Source organism: Neofelis nebulosa, chromosome 2, assembly GCF_028018385.1.
Source record: "Neofelis nebulosa isolate mNeoNeb1 chromosome 2, mNeoNeb1.pri, whole genome shotgun sequence".
In the NCBI taxonomy this organism is placed as follows: domain Eukaryota; kingdom Metazoa; phylum Chordata; class Mammalia; order Carnivora; family Felidae; genus Neofelis; species Neofelis nebulosa.
Window position 1 is genome coordinate 98,572,870 of NC_080783.1, and position 14,992 is coordinate 98,587,861.

At 45.1% G+C, this 14,992-nt stretch overlaps 1 long non-coding RNA gene across 2 annotated transcripts in view; it reads left to right on the forward strand.

The window, feature by feature from the left end:
- The first annotated feature begins 380 nt into the window (after positions 1–380).
- LOC131503792 (uncharacterized) overlaps positions 381–14,992 on the forward strand; it is a 101,333-nt gene continuing 86,721 nt past the window's right edge. Inside the window, exons 1-2 of one of the 2 annotated variants that reach the window (XR_009257608.1) lie at positions 381–852; positions 1,139–13,015. This is a non-coding gene — a long non-coding RNA (uncharacterized LOC131503792). Of the gene's footprint in view, positions 13,016–14,992 lie in introns of both variants that reach the window. The other variant, XR_009257607.1, reaches the window with a different exon arrangement.

The following is a 14,992-nucleotide window of genomic DNA, read 5'->3' on the forward strand; positions in this document are numbered from 1 at the left end:
CCCCCCCATCTCAAAAGTAAACATTTCTAAAAAGAGAAATGGGGGTTGAAGCAGGTTGCAAGGATCTGTGGAGTAAGAGTGGGTACTGAGAGAGACAATAATTATAAATAGCTTTTTTCAAGAAATGTGTACTCAGAAGAGTAACAAGGAGCTCAGAGGTAGGAGGGGGCTGGGAGTAAAGGCTGGAAGACAGGACACATGGTTTATTTCTCTGGGAAGCATTGAGCATGCCCATGGCCTGGGCAAAGGAGGCAGGAGAGAGTGTGTCTAACTTAGCTTCCCGGAAGAGGTAAGAGACGATGGGGTGGGAAGTGCCAAGGAGCGGGTGAGCTGTGAAGAGTGATGGGTCAGTCCTCTTTCCCAAAAGCAGTAGAGGAGAGGATGGGGCATCCCAGCTGTGGTGGCTTCTCAGCATGGCATGCTCTTTAAGAGATTTTCTGTTGTATTTACTCTCCGTAAGTGAAGTTTATAAAATGTCTTCTTTGGGGTTCAGGAGGTTGGATTTCAAAGCAGTGCATATAGAGGAGACCTCTTCCTTCCAACTGTTCAAGGCTAGATGGTAGAGATCACTCTCCCAAGAGACAATCTGTAGTCTCTATTGTATTGTGGCAGGTGGTAGCAAACTCTAGGTTAGGAACCCAACTGTGATGTATTAGCAAGAGACACTGGGCACACGTCCTCCAATCAGATTAATCAGGTATGGAACTACCCAGCATAAACAGTTGAGAGTAGCATTGGCTGGGAGGCTGGCAAGGCAAACCTGGGACATACTCAGAAACACTGCTTACTTGCCTTCCTAGAATCCTATCTGCAGCACAACAGGGGCTCCCAGAAGATTGGATGAACTTCACTGTGAGTATACATTTTGTTGATACTTGTGAGCATACAGTTTGTTCAGGCTAGGATGACTCTGTAACTCCTTGAGTGCACATCAGGTGGGGGTACAGCGAGACCTTTATACTTGAGTGCCAGGATCCTGGTTGCATGCTGGAGGGTTGAAGTTGCTAGAAATCTGGCTATGTCTCTAAAAGGATGCTATGTTTTTTGAAACCCCTAGCAAGTGTTCTCAGTATGGGTACTGTAAAAGGCCCAAAGATACACAGGTTGAAATACATAAATATGTTTGTTGACCTTCTAGGTGGAGGACACTGGTCCAAGTTGCTGCACTCATTCATATTGTACTGGCTTCTTTATCTGGGATCACAGATTTATCACTGATCCCTCAAGAAGAAAAAAAAAAAAAAAAGGCACCTCCCACCTCCCTTCCCACACCTGTGGATCCTAAGACTTTTTTCGGTTCCTTCTCTTACTGTGGCCTAAGCTCAAACTACTTGTGGTTGGTGTTATAGGTGTTAACAGACAAAACAATAAACAACGTATGTAGGAGGCTATCTTTCTGGAAGATTTCTGTCTTCAAGGACACTAATTTTTCTAAATGTTTGGAAATCAATTCCTAAATTCTATCAGTGCACAGTGAGTGAGGGTAGTTCGGAAAGTGGAGGCCATATACAGTTAGACTCTTTCCAGCTCCCACCTTCCTTCTCCCCTCCCCCGGCCCCGCCCCCCAACCACACCCTGGGCTTCTTTGCATGTAAACTCTGTCTGCCTGGAGATGGATGTGGCACAGAACTAAGCCCCTGGAAGATGTGCTCCAGGCCTTGGGAAACACATACTCTATGACAGATGGCGGCAAATTAAGCTGGCAATTGAAAAAGCCAGAGCGTTTCCAGGACCTCTGTTAGAGGAGTGATTCCAGAGGGGGAGAGGCAGAGAAGACAAATTGCTGGAAAGTGGCCAGAACCATTTGGTGCTCGACATTAATTTGGTCAGTAAACAATTCCGGAACACCTAGATAGAAGAAGCTATTCTGGATTCCATAGGCACACACGAAGATCGGAGAGACCAACATTTCGTCCTGTATTTGGGAAGATGGACAGCACACGGAGAGGTGCATGGACAATTCTAGGCTGGCAGAAGTCTGAACAAGGGCTTGTGTAAGGGTGAGCTGAACATTATAGCCACCACACAATCATATGCTATTGCATGTTGTTAAGTCAGGCCTGGATGCTGTGAAGAGGGTGGGAGAAACAAAATTCTGGCGCTGGAAGGGACACCAGGCCCTCAATTTAAAGATGGCAAAACTGGGGCGCCTGGGTGGCTCAGTCAGTTAAGCGTCCAACTTCGGCTCAGGTCATGATTGCATGGTCCGTGGGTTTGATCCCCGCACTGGGCTCTGTGCTGACAGCTCACAGCCTGGAGCCTGCTTCGAGTCTGCGTCTCCCTCTCTCTCTGCCCGTCCCCCACTCAAGCTCTGTCTCTCTCTCTCAAAATAAACATGAAAAAAAAAATTAAAGATGATAAAACTGAAGCTCCTCTGCAAGATGAAGTGGTTTATTCAAGGTCGGGGTCACTCATTTGGAACTCAGTGATTAATAGTACTACTCTTAGTGGTACTAGTAATACAACTAACAATAGTACTAATACTGTTAGGTACTAATGATGGTACTGACATGGTTATTATGTGCCAGCCACTAATCTAGGCGCTTCAGGTATATTAACTAATCTAACACAGCAGGCTATGCTATTTTCACGTCCTAAATAGTATCTTCATATATAGAAAAACTGAGGCAGAAGGGTACAGGTACCTTGCCCGAAGTCCAGCCAGTAAGTGATGGAACTGAGACTCACACCCTGCAGTCAGGCTCCAGTTCTTGTGCTCTTAGTTGCTGAGATCCTCATGGCCCCTCAGGTCTGTGACTCCTGGTCCAGCGCTCCTTGTCCTTGGACTGGGCATGTCAGTGAGGTGAGGTGACACTGAATGAGGGAGTGACATGACAAAAGTGATGTTTAAGGATGACCAGTGTGGCTTCAATAGCCAGGGTAGACCAGAGAAGAAATAGAGAAGAGAGAGCAGGTAGAAGATTGTCTAAATACAGTTGTGATGAATGTTTGGACCATGACAGGAATAGAGAAGCTTACATTAGACAGGAATGATTGGCTAGCAGTCATTTACCCCATAGTATAAATCAGTCTGTCCTGTTTCTTACCCTAGAAAACAAAACTCTGACTGCAGAAGAAAGGAGTAGAGAGAGGCTACAGTGAAGGGAAGGGGCAAAGGAACAAAAGTGGAAATAGAACAGATACTGATGACTTCACAGTATTCCTCACAGAGGTCCTGGCCTTTGGGGATGGTTTTAACTTACTTCAGGTAACTGCCAATGTCCATTGCTTCTAAATGTTAAGAATGAAGACAATAAGAATGATGCTATCTCTTAGTGGGAATGAGACTTTAACAAGTAGGTAAAGATTGTATTAGGAGCCCAGCCTATTTTTACAGATTGGGGGCTCCCTTAGGGAAAGACTTGTCTCACCACTGCTAGGGGGCTGGTCAGCAGACATTTTTCAGCTGTAGAGAGCCTCCTTGTCCAAGGCCCTGGCCTTTGCTAGGCAAACCACGTCCAGTGACTGACCAATGCAAGGATATAAAGACCAGGACAGAATCTCAGAGGAAGGGGCCATAAGAAGCTGGGGAGAGGACCCCATAAAGGATCACTGACTGTGTGAATGTGTTCATGGAATGAGGTATGACTAGATTTCTCAAGATACAGCCCTCATAGATAAATTTCCACGATAAAGGGAAGCAAGAACTATACTTTGAGAAGAAGAGAACAGAAGATAAATAGCTGTTTGGATTAATGGTAAACTGGACAGAGAAGGCCGGAAAACAGAGGAGACTCTTCTAGATGCTTCTGATTGGTTCTAAGAATACTGTGTGTATGTGGAGTCAAACGTTTAGGGAACCGGCCCATATTTGAATGTGAAGGTCTCATTCCGTCTCGGAGTAATATTGCCATTGGCATGCTCCACACAAGCTGCCCTCAGATGCTCCTTTTCAAACGCAGGACGTGAGCAGTTTCCCAAATATCCACCAGATGGTACCTTCCTACCAGAAATTAGGTTGCAGGTTGTGGAAATCCGCGTTGTTTTTCCACCCCGCCGACAAGCCGCAGAATCAGATGCCTGCCCCTGGCTGCCACGAGAGGAACAGAAGCTGATAGGAACAAATCTCGGGGTGGGAGCCGTAAAGGGTGGGGGTGGGGGCGGTTACTTTGTTCTTATTTTCAAGAATATGGGGCAGAACTCGAGGCGTCCTTTTTGGTGGTGGGGAGAGCCACGTGCAGGTATGTGGAATCAAGTCGTAGAGAAGTCTCTGAGGGAGCAAAGGACTGTGAGTTTAGCCCCTGAGTGGGCCTGGTCGTAAGTCCTCAAAGATGCCTTTGTGCCGTCACTCTGGAGTCAAAGCGCTGCTAGTGCTTTGAAATGGTAACCAGTTGCCCGGAAAAGAAAGCCTTTGTTGGAGAGACTTCCTTATCGTTCAACAGTTTGGGTTCCAAGGCCTGAGCCGTGGTCTCCCCAGGTTGCTCAGTGTCCTTGGACGGAGAAGGCACCTGATGTTTACTGCAGAGCCACCACTGTCTCCGGGGTTCTCTGGTACTTTCCTGCTCTTAGCACTGAAAGTAAGGCACACTGGGGTTGGGGATCCTGGCTGACTGGACTGCACACACCAGAGGGCGAGGCCAGACCTTTATACACTCAGTGAGCTGGGTGCCTCGGGGAAGTGCAGTTCTATTTTCAAATAATGAATCATTTTGTTGCTGATGTTTTCTTACCAGATTCCCTTGTCCCTTTAGCCAGTGAGACTTACATCAGCAAAGGCAAAGTTCTGTTAGAAAGGGGTCTTCTCTTGGTTTCTGAGGAGCTTGGGAAGTTTAGGCCTTAGCCAATAGATTTGGGAGAAGATGTGGTAAGTAAGTACAGTTTTCCCAGGTTGCGGAGAGAGGAGACAGTGGCTGCAGTGACGAGAGATTGGGCCTCTGAGCAGGGAGACACATTTACTCTCATCTCCCTTCTGCCAAACTCCCCAAGGGTAAGGAGGGCTTGTGTGTGCTCAGGGTGAGGGCCCTGAGGCCCCTTGGCTGGGGTAGAGCACAGGGGGGGTGTAAAGACCTCAGGGAAGAGAGGGTTGTATCCTGGCCCCAGAGCAGAGGGCCAGAGAGTTCCGGGGGCCTCGGAGAGGCACAGGGCCAGCAGGGGAAATCCGTGGGCTTGCAGTCACCTTTCAGGGAGTGCACGGAGGTGTCTCAGCGACAAAGAGGCATGGAAAGATTCTGTCCTAGAGCCTCAGGAAGGAGTCTGGCCCAGCTGACACCTCAGTTTCAGACCTGCGGCCTCCACAACTGTGTCAGGATAAACATCTGTCATTTTAAGCCCCCCAGTTTGTAGCGCTTTGCTTTGGCAGCCCCAGCCAGGATGCATCCCCAGCGAGGATGAAGGAGAGGCAGTTAGCATGGTCCCCCCTGCCGAGCAGGGAAGGGGAGAGGTGCTGTAGATGCTGGGCACAGAAACTACCGCTGAGTGCTGGTGGGCCCGCCGGGGCCGGGACATGTAGAGTGGGAGCCCGGACTGCGGGAGATGACATTTCCAACATCAGGAAAAATGAGGCTTGCGACAGAAACTGGGTAAGGTAAAAGTAACCATTACTATTAAACTTTCCTTACTGCTTGGCTTTGTGTGCTAAAATTGGCTGCTCAAGTCACTGAGTCCCAAGGCCACAGAGGGGTCAGTTGTGGCCATGGGGTTGAAGCCACCCTGCCTGCCTAAGCCTTCCTGTCATTCATTAGCATTCGTTTTCCCTGGCTCACATTATGGCCAAACTGGACCGAGCCCCGTGCTCCAAGCACAGCCCTGTACTTCCTACCCGGGCCCTTGGATCACTCTGTGCCTTTGCTGTTTCCCGTCTAAGTCGTACCTGTTATTTCAGGCCCAGTGCAGGAAGGCTTTCCTAGTCTCCCAAACACGTCCTCATCTCCTTTTCAACTCTGGCATTTGTTTTGAAGTATTCTTTTTAAAGTTAATTTACTTATTTTGAGAGAGAGAGAAAGAGCGTGAGTGGGGAAGGAGCAGAGAAGGAGAGAGAGAGAGATAGAGAGAGAACCCCAAGCAGTCTCCATGCTGTCAGTGCAGAGCCCGACCCCAGGCTCAAACCCACAAACTGTGAGATCACGACCTGAGTGGAGATCAAGAGTTGGATGCTTTACCGACTAAGCCACCCAGGCGCCGCTGTTTTGTTCTTTCTGATGTGTCTCATACTCATTGTGTCTCATACTTCATTGTATCCCCGTAACACCAGCATAATCAGCCCCTGCCGTGGCAGGTCTCAGCGCAGGGTCGCTGGTTTGTTTGGTACAATCATTGCTAAAAATGCTACTGTATCCCACAATGCACTATGGGCAGTACATCTTGGTTTGTGACTGAGGCGCCCTTTATGAGTTGGGGCATTGTCTCTTGCCTGGGCTGCACTGGTCCAACGGACAGAGGGCTCTGTCATCAGGACCGTTAGTGCTTACTTATGGGTGTGACTGAAACAATTTTCCAAAAAGGTGAAGGAAGAATAAGCACTGGGGCCACTCTGTCCGAGGAACTGGTCTACCTGCATTGGGGTGGCTCTTGTAGCCACTCCAATAAAGCAGAGTGGGATCTGCAAGTCCCTTGGGTGGCCTGATTTTTATCACCACGTGACTGCCTTTCCCTCTTCTCGTATCTCCCCCTGCAGCCAAAAACACCTGCGTTCTGGAATCAGAGATAAGACATGTGAGGCAAGTTTTCTGGGAGGGAAAAGGAGTGATTTAAATTCTCACTGATGTCTAAGCTGCTGATAGATTCTGTCCCCCAAACAGGTTTCAACTTAGAGGAGGAGGCTGGACAGGGAGAGAGCAGGAGGGCGCTGAGCTGGCCCATTGACCACAAAGGAAAGAGCAATGGGTGGCAGGAAAGAAGGCCTGGGGGACCCAAAGGTGCAGTTTATCTGCTGCTCCCCTATTTTTGTCATGGGCCCCATCTGATTCTGACATTCAACACTAAGGGATCTCCTAATCGTTGATTGCACAAACCTAAACAGTCATTTACTGCAAGCATTCTGGAACACCAGAAGGTTGCTGTTATTTATTTGGTTAAATAAGAATGTAAAACATAAGCAAATAGAACAAAAATCCTACCACATAAAAGAAAGGAGGTTTTAATGGTAAAAAATTGGGAAAGAAAATCTCAGATAAAGGACAGCATTTTAAGTGGATGAATATAGATTTATAGGAAAAAATGTCTATTTCCTTTTTCTGTGGGCCCAAGAAAATGCTGGCAGAGCCTGGGCTCTCCCCTACCACCTGGTTTATGGGAATCACATCCACCCAGATTTCTGAACTCCCACCAGTTTCTAGTTCATGACCCTGTACTGCCCCCTGGTGGCCAAAAGGAGTTGCTGTAGCGGCTAAAGAGGGTCTCAAAATATTGGGCCTCCTAGCATCTATGTTTATTTAATACCCACCATGTGCTAAGGGTGAGGACACATAGAAATGAGGGATCCCTTGCTATCAAGGAGCTTTCCTATAACACTGACGTGTCAAACAAAAGTTAGCAAACATGTTTCGGTTTTGGCTTTGCAATCAACTCGCAACCACCATTCCCCTGCCTGTCAGAGGCCCAGGCGGGCCACTGACATCAGCATCATGGAATGCAAGTAGTCTCTCAGCGTTAGAACAGGCCTGTGACTTGGGTCCAGGTGCCACCTAGAGCTTTATCTCCAGCCTTGCCCTGAGCCGGGGCTTGTGGGGACTGATGAAGCTGGTAGGTGGTGGCGTAGAGCAGACCTGTCCCTACCGATTCCCCACAGGGTGTTTCTGCTCTCAGCTCTTCCTACTTACTTGGCCACCCCTAGGTCAGGCAGGCCTGCTTTTGCATGAAGTCCTTCCATGCCTACCCTAAATCCACAATGACCTCTATGACCTCAAGACTACTGTCTACCATCATTTCCTCTTTATTTTTCAAGTAGGTAAGAAATTCCCTGATGGTTGAGGCTCTGTTTTAACAGTTTTCTATCCATCTCCCCTTCTCATATTACCTCCAGAAGCTCTCAGTTTCTCTCTTATTATGCAGAGAAGCTGCCTACTCCTTTCACATATTAGGGCTATGCTTAGGCCTCATCAAAATATTTTCTTATCAAAAATGGGAAGTAGTTAAGTCAGTTTAGGCTAAGTTATTTGGCTGTAACAAACAAGCTGCAAGTCCACATGGCCTAGAATAACAAAGGTTTAATTCTTCCTAATGCTACATGGCCCATGGGGATCGCTTTGGGTGTGGGGTTGCCAGAATTCGGAAGGAAAAATACAAGACACCCTCAAATACTCAATAATTTTATTTTTAGCATACATATGCCCCCCAAAATGCATACTAAAATTATTATTATTATTATTTTCTGAACTTCAAATTTAATTGGAAATCCTATAATTTATCTGGCATCTCTACTTTACAACCTCATTCTGGACCCAGATTAATGGTGCCTCTACTATCTAAACATCACAGAAAGAAAGGGGACGTGGCCATTTACACACTGGCTCTCAAAGTTTTCTTTTGGAATATACAAACATTTCCAATGACATTATTATTATTTATTATTATTATTATTATTGGTCAAAGTGAGTCATTTTGTCTTTCCTAACCTCAAAGGGGTGAGAAAGTGCAATCCTGTTATGTGCACAGAATGAGAGAACTCCAGGCTATTTGTGAAAAGTTCAAATCCCTGCCCTAGTTACATATTCTGGTAAGAGCTACTAAGAAAATACTACATTCTCCGTCTCATTACGATAAATTATATCAACTGTAATATTTATCCTTGTGATTTCTATCTAATGGCTTCCTATTGATTTCTAGTAAGCAGAGAAAGCTTTTCTTACCCATTTAAATATGGGGAGATAACTAAATGCTCCCTGTCAACTTTTCTTCTCTGCATTAAACACCTTCCCATGCACCCCCTCCCCTACTTTCTTCCTATGATGTAACTTCCAGCCCTTTACCATCTGGTCACTATCTACTTGGTTATATCTGACTGTTATGTGAATGTGATGGGAAAAAAAATAGAAAAGGAGGTTTCTTTTAGGGATAAGTCAAAGATGACTGTTTGTGTAACCCTTTATTTTTGTTCACTGGCACCACCTACAAAAGATCAGCAGTTTTTCAACTCTCGGTAACAACAGAATCACCTGCAGAAACAAAGTGGTGAGGTCCAGGCTTCTCCACCAGCAACTCTGATTCAACTGGCCTTGCCTGGGCCTGGGCATCTGTACTTTTTTGCAGTTTTGTTATCTATAGCTACATAACAAACCAACCCCAAACTGAGGAGCTTAAAGCAAAAATAGTAATTTTACTATTATCTTTCCTGGTCCTGGAGGCCGACTAGAATCAAATATATAAGAAACAAATGAACATTTTAAGAGAATTTTATGGGCAAACAAAAGCCACCAGCTTGGAGTAAAAGAGACTGCACCCATTTGGTATTTAAAGCAAACTTTGGCTCCCCCAATATTTTATAGGTAGGGGGAGGCTGAGGGCTCTGCTTAGCACCCAAGGAGACCATATTCCTTTTTAGATTAGGCAAAGGAAGATTGTGAAAAAGTGGACCTCTCAGTGGGCAGAACCAAGGACCACGGAGAAGAGTAGACTGGGGAGTTTCTGTTGGGGAAAAGAATCGGGGTGCTAAATGTGCCCCACCCTTAGGACAAGGGGCTGCTCACCATACCTGCCCAGTGGGACTTTAGACTTACTGGGGGGGGGAGGGTCAGTGACTAGTAAATGACTTCCCATGCATCCACTTCCCAATGGGAGTGTTTATTGTGTCCCTGTCTCTAACTGCATATTGAGTTTGTGTGTGGGAGCAAGTGACTTAATTTTTCAGGTGTCCCCCATCTAAAGGAGGCAGGCACATCCAAACCTTCTATAGCGGTGCTTGTGCCTTATGCACCAGTCCTGGACTTTGAGCTCAGAGCAGCACCTGCAGAGGAATTGGGGGTTGTCTCCCTTGGGGAGGGATAAGTGTCCTCTTAGATGGGCAGGGGAAGGAAATGCGTGTTTTGTGTGCAGAGTACAGACTATGGTGGATTATGTTAATATTTACCAAATATTGTGGCACCTTTCTCTGCAGGGCCTCTCCCTGCGGTGGGAGGGCTCTACATCCTGGTCCTTTTGTGTTCAGTGTTACATTTGACTTGCTTTGACCAATGACATGTGAGTGTCAGAGGTGACAGGAGCCACTTTTGAGCAGAAGGGTTAAGAATCATGGTGTTCACCTTTCCCTCTGCTATGACACCTGGCAATGTTCCAGATAGAAGCTGCTTTCCCATTCGCTGTGCTAGAATAAAGATGGCACAGAACAAAGCCACAGCCAGCTCATAATGAATGCAGCATATGAAAAATTAAACTTATGTTGTAAGACCCTGGATGATAATATTAATGGAGAGGGCTTGGGCACCCTGACAGCCCTGAGGAGCCTTGGGTCCCTCTTGCATGATGGCTACCAGCAGCAAAGGGACATAGCCTTTCAACTGCCCAATTTTCTTGTCCTCTCTGAGGAACTCATTCCCTTCACATTGATGCCTGCCATCAACAGTAGGTGATAGAGAGCCTCCTGGAGAGTGCCAGTCTCCAGAGAGCCTCCTGTTGACAGTTTTCATCTCTGTAGAGCAGAGAATGTGGGAAGATCTTTGGTATTCTAGGTTCTGGGCTAATGAAAGCTTGCTGGACATAGTCAAGTATTTCAAGATGGTGGCCATTCAGAGGGTCCTTTGGTCCTTACTTGCTGGGGTTTTCTGTTGCCCTGGTGACATCTCAGTCTTGGCTTTCTCATTACACGATGAAGACATTGGTGGTGACAATGGAAAGGATGAGAAGATGAAAGAGGTCATACCATACCTGGTTCTATGCAGCAGAACTGAGGCTCAAGTATTGAGGTAAATTCAAGGTACTTGTCTCCTGAAATCTGGACCAGCCTTAGTCATCCAATAGAACCAGCAGACCAATAGAATGTGGCCAAAACAACAGTGCCTGCCTTTCAAAGCTATGTCAGAAGAAGACTTGCAGCTCCTGCCTTGGTCTCTTAGAAAACTCCCTCAAGACTCCAACTTACTGTGTAAGAATTTTGGTTACCCTGAGACCACCATGCTGTCATAGTTGCATTCAAGTGCTCCAGTTGATAGTCCAGTTGAGCTGAGCCTTCCAGCCATTCTTGCCACGGCCCCAAAAATATGAATGAAACTGTCTTAGACTCTCAGTCCAGTCTCCTCACCATCCAAATATCACAGATTGACTTCAGTTAATGCCATGTGGAACTGAAAGGTCCTCCAGCTAAATTTGGCCTGAATTCCAGACCCACAAAGTCATGAGATATAATAAAATGGTGTTATCTTAAGACATGAAAATAATGGAACATGTACATATGCACTTAATACTCAGTCCTGGGTGCCTGGTTTTCCTTTTCTCTGAACATGGCTCCTTCTTATTGCATGCCTGGCTGCTCTAGCCAGATTTCATGAGTTGGGAGGTATTAGCCTGGGATCTCCACCTTCAACAAGGATGGTCCAGATAAACTCTTCATTCAAATAGGGTTTGGGATATGCTGAGGGTCCAATTTTGTTCTCAGCTCAAGTCCAGCAAGTAATCAATTTAGTGCTTAGTGAGGACCTCCATAGGGAAAGAACTATGCTGGATGGTTAGGTAAGAGGTCTTGCTACATAAGGTAAAACAGCTCACTACGGTTTAACACTCACATGCTTAATTAATTGTGTTTCTTACAGTTAACATTGTGAGGTAGGCATTATTTTATAACATAAACAAGTGAATTGAGGTCAGGACGTACAACAGTAAGCTCCAGAAATGAGTTTTGGACACCTAGCAGGCTTATCCACCAACCAGGCTACCTTGGATGTTAAAGCCTTAAGAGACAGATGCAAACCTTCATTTTACAAATGAGAAGCTTGAGGACCAGGAAGATGGAGTAGTGTTGCAGCTGTGTTCTATCACTAACGGGGAATTCTCTAGCCAATACAACTCCATCCTGGCCCTAAAGGGTCTCTAGAGTATAGGCCAAAACCATGTTGAGTAAGTGTCTTTAGAACTGTTGCTTTAGGGAGGGAGGTAGAGGAGATGATGTCTGTACTGCCCTGTCTTATATATTCCCAGAGAATGCAAGCCTCTGGTTAGCCTCCTGTTTAGCTCCTGGCTGAGATGTGGGGGCTTTAAGGTGCCTGATGAACAGTTTGCAGGCCCAAAGCATTGGATTCGTAGTATGAGCTTTTCTCTGGAGAAAGCATCCCCACATGAAACTATCCATCCCTGTGGTTTGGGATAAGTCACAGAGATAGTTACATTTTTGCTTTAGAGCATGGAAAAACCAAGAAATAATAAGTCAGTGGGGCTGTTTGTGAATTGGAAGTTACTCAAAGACCATTCCTGGCTTGTCCTGGATCTCTTGGTTTGCTGGGATGGCAAGATCCAAGCCAGTATCCATCAGCCACAGTGGGAACTGTGAAGAGGCTATGGGGCACTCGAAATTTTTACAAAGAGAACAGGGACCCAGAGTAACTTGGATAAGGAGAAGTCCACAAATGGGGTGCATAACTCTAAGTTGAAGTCTCTCTGGAGATTAAGTATTTATGAAGGACTTTGTACCCACAAAGTGAATTTCAATAATTTATTATCTAAATTCACAATATCACAATAACATGTAAGTATTTGTATTATGGCTAATGACCCTAACTTGAACTATTGCCTGTAAGACAGGGAATATTTTCATGCACTTGGGACCTGTTTTTAATGCCATTGTGAAGCAAGATCAGGAATTTTTGAACTCATACCTGAGTCTTGATCCAGACCTGTCATTACCATGCAAGCCTATAATTCTCACCCATGGCACTTCTGTGCTGGCTCCCCTGTTGTCAGTCAGCAGCGAAAGGTGAATTTTTTCATATGAATCCCTGACAACTCTTTCCTCTTTATTCCACAGCGCTGTGATTTGCCTTTGTGCAGCCCTTTGTGTTGTGAGATGACCAGATGACATATTCGTATGTTGATGATTTTGAATGTGTGCATGGCTGAGAAGATCATACAAATTAATTTTCATGCAGAAGTCAAGGTGAGAACTGCTTTGGATTGTGGCAGTTGAAACTGAAAAACTAGGGGCTGATTATGGCTTTTTCTGAAATCACCAAGAAGCCTCCAAGAAGCAATAGTTATATCTTATTTCTCATCTGACTCTTCAAATGACCCCATTCACAAAAGGGCTTCTCTACTTAATCTACCCTATCTCTCCAATTGTCTAAAATCCTACTTCACTTTTTAGCTAGAATTATGGGCCACAAGCTCTAAAAGGAATTTTATAGATCATTTGGTCCATCTTATTTTACTGATGAGGAAAAACCAAGATTCTAGGACGAAGACTAGCATCCATGTATTCCAAGTCTGCCTTCCATACCCTGTTTCAGAATCATGTGATGTCTGATGTTGCTAAATGGAATGCTTTTTACCTTGAACTTTTCTATATCTTCCAGCATGCCTTGCACAGGGCCCGTCCATAGCCAATCAGCCGTTGACTCCTAATGGCCACCTGGAGTGCTGTGCTGAGGATCAGATCTTCTCATGGCTGGCCCTGTCTCATTGGTCAAGTTTCTCCCAAATGGTGACTGCTACAGAGAGGACATTAACCACCCTAGCTAAAGTGACATCCCTCCCCCACACTCTAGGCCGTACTCTAGCTCCTTTCCTTGCTTAACTGTCTTTCTAGCATTTCTCATTATCTGAAATGATCTTTCTTTCCTGTGTGTTGTCTCTTCTTCTAGAATGTGAGCTCCAAGAGGACAAGGACTTTGTCTCTCTTGTCCACTACGATGTCTCTGTGTTTATTAGAGAGCTGACATGTAGGAAAAAACTCAGTAAATAAATAAATAAAAATGTGGAATTGATGGCCCGTGCTGTAACTGTTAAGTGATATCTGCCATGGCCAATGGATAGACAAGTCACTATGCCAGTGCCAAGCTTTTGTCAACATAGGGTTGGTTGCCAGTGGCCAACCAGTCCTGGATGAAAAACTAGTTTCCTCCTGACATTTTCCACTTGATTCAGCTTGACTAGTCATTAGGTATTCTAGAAACAGGAATTTCCCTTAATCACCAATTAAGAACTTAAAAGGAAAAAGACACGTTTTTCTGCTGTTATCTCCTTTCCTCAAAACTATTATATAGTATCTTGGTGCCTGGGTGGCTCAGTCAGTTAAGTGTCCAATTTTGGCTCAGGTCGTGATCTCATGGTTCATGAGTTCAAGCCCCACATCGGGCTCTCTGCTGTCAGCAGAGCCTGCTTTGGATCCTCTGTCCCCTCTCTCTCTGCCCCTTCCCCTCTTGTGCTGACATGCTCTCTCTCAAAAATAAATATTTTAAAAAAGTCTTCTAGTGTCTTATTCATCACAGAACTTCTACGATATTATACAATTCTTTCCACAGGAAATATTTATTCACTAAGCACTTGTGTTTTTCAGTACTATTTTAAAAGGATTTTGACTTTCCTACGAATCTTGAAAAGCTGCACCACAGTGCACAGTGCACACTGGTGTGACCGATTAAGACTGAAATGTACAAAGCCATGAGCAAAGTTCAGGTAAATACGCAAATTAAACTGTTCTAAAGTAAGGTGAGCAGTATCCATTACCTTAGCCTTGCATATTGGCTGTTCTTATCCATCCTTTCCTGGAAGTCAATATTTGAAATAGGCTAGTGGTGTAAGGCAGAGGAGGCTTGAGAAAGATAAAAAAACACAAAGAGGGATTTAGTGCTTAAATACAGTTACAAATTCATCTCGATTTCTTTTTATCTCTTTTTAAAGAATTGTGGTATATATGGAAACATTTGTAGCAGGTAGAGGTTTTTGGAAATTGGCTCATTTTTAACGCAATCGATACTGTTATTTCGTGTCAAAAGCAGATATGTTTCAGTGCTCTGGTAAATCTTATCTGATTTAATATTCCCTAGGACTCTGGGGTTGTATACCATCTCTACTCTCCTAAATTTGATGGTGTCAATATGACCTGACATTTAATTATTTGCATAGCCTATTTAAA